At 25.6% G+C, this 2,010-nt stretch overlaps 1 long non-coding RNA gene across 1 annotated transcript; it reads right to left on the reverse strand.

The window, feature by feature from the left end:
• Window positions 1-50: 50 nt before the first annotated feature.
• Window positions 51-2,010, reverse strand: LOC108380542 (uncharacterized). The gene is made up of 2 exons (XR_001849571.1): window positions 1,941-2,010; window positions 51-269 (listed from the first exon to the last, which is right to left on the reverse strand). It is a non-coding gene; the product is annotated as an uncharacterized LOC108380542 (long non-coding RNA).

Consider the following 2,010-nt stretch of genomic DNA (forward strand, 5'->3'; position numbering starts at 1 on the left):
GTTGTCGAATAATATTTTGTGGAGGTTTATTTTTATTGATGGTTTTTTTACGAGTTTGTAGAATTTTAAAAGCTTTTAATGTGAGCAGAATATTTTTATGGTATTCACTAGAAACTTGCCCAAAGAAGTAAGATCGGTGGCCGTTTCTAAAATTTGTTGATTGGTCTCTTATTAAATTGTTTTAGTTTATGTTAGTCAATATTTTCAAAACTTTTTATTTCAATTATATTGAGTTTTCTTTCTAAAGTAGTTATTTTCGTGTAGTTGAACTATCAGGGAACAGAAAATGTAAAAAATTGTTGCCAAAAAATTTTCAAAATCCAAGTTTTGCAAAAAAATTGTTTGTCAAAATATTTATTTAAAAAGTCAGCGCAAGTATGTTTTTGATATTTAAATTAAAAATGGGTTGAATTTTTCATTGATAACGTTTACTTAAACTTTTCTACAAAATAAAGTTTAAAGGCTTTTGTAAAATATGTATATGCACTTTTTTCATTAGAAATAAAGATGCCATTTTTAAAAGAATTCTTGTTCGATATTTTTTTAATGGTTTAGAAAAAAAAATTTATTCACTAGTGATTTTGTGAAAAACATTGCAGTAGAAAATTTAACTAATTTTTTTAATTAATTTTACAGGATAGTTTTTTAGGGGAAGATGCTTTTCCATGTTTAACTATCCATTTAAAAATATATTTTTAAAAAGTATTTAGAAAGAGTTTGCATGAAAAAGCTTTACATTTTTTTTAAATATCTAAATTGTATCAATCAAATAAAATCCAATCGGCAAAAAATTTACGGAACTTTAAAAGTATGAAATAACTGTTTTTATCTAATTTTTCTTACAAAAATGCTATATTTGTTTACAAAATCTGTATGCTTTTTAAGGTATGTAAAGCTACAGTCACTCAAACAAGTGTTCACATGTTGATTTTCTTTAAATATTCTCAAAGTTTTTCAAGTAGAATGTGTTTATTAGTTTTCATTCAAAACATTGTTCAAGCTTTAACCAAAACCATATAAATCAAAAATTCAAACTTCATAAAAAACTAAGGAAAATTCAATATATTTGCAGAAAAATTTCGATCTTTTTATCTTTACAACATTTTTGAGTATGCAGTTTTATATAATTTGAATATAATGATGTGCTAGATTCAAGCGGCAAAAAAAGCGTAGATTTTTAAAATAATTTTTTTGCCTGACGTATTTTTGCACTTTTTTCCATGTAATCAGGAATTTCTTATGAAATTAAATAAGGGAGATTCTTAGAAACAAAATTTCAATAAAGCAATGCCAATTTTTGTAAATTGCATAATTAAATTAAAACAGCCGCAAAAGCAAACCCCAAAAAAACTCTCAAAAATCAACGGAATTTTTTCAAGCTGGGTGAAACTAAAAATTTTTCTAAAAATTTTGTTGAGTTTTCCTAAATTTTGTATAAAGTCCGAGACTTTGATTCTTTTGGTTTTGCTAACGCTTGGACAATATTTTTGTAGAAAAATAGCCAACAAAATTTTACTTGAAAAAAGTTGTGAGTATTAAAAAAAAATCAACACCCGAGTACCTGTTTTTGTCCCTGTGTATAGTTTTTTAGTTTAAATTTTTGTTTTTGCAATTTATATTAGTTTATTTCTGGCATTTTATCTTTAAAAATTTACATTCAAATATTCCACAATTTTCGTCTGTTTTTTGTATTTGATAAATAGTCATTTTTTTTAGTGGCATTGCGACGCTTTTTATAAGCTTTAATTTTTCTAATTGTATCTAGGTATTTTATTGATAATTTTGGCAAAAGCAAACACCGCACTTCAGTTTAATGGACATAATCTATTCTTAGCGGACATAAATTTATTAATCTTTCTTTAATCACTTATTAACCACTTTTGTTGTTGTTAGTGATTCCTGCAGACATGCATTGCTCTTTTTAAGCACTTTTTTCTTACTTTCATCTGCGCACTTGCGTGTTGGTTACTGCTATTGTGTTTGTTGTTTTGATTAGTGTTCTCACTTGTG

This window comes from Rhagoletis zephyria, unplaced genomic scaffold (assembly GCF_001687245.7).
Source record: "Rhagoletis zephyria isolate East Lansing unplaced genomic scaffold, Rhagoletis_zephyria_1.1 Rzeph_scaffold_19583, whole genome shotgun sequence".
NCBI lineage: Eukaryota > Metazoa > Arthropoda > Insecta > Diptera > Tephritidae > Rhagoletis > Rhagoletis zephyria.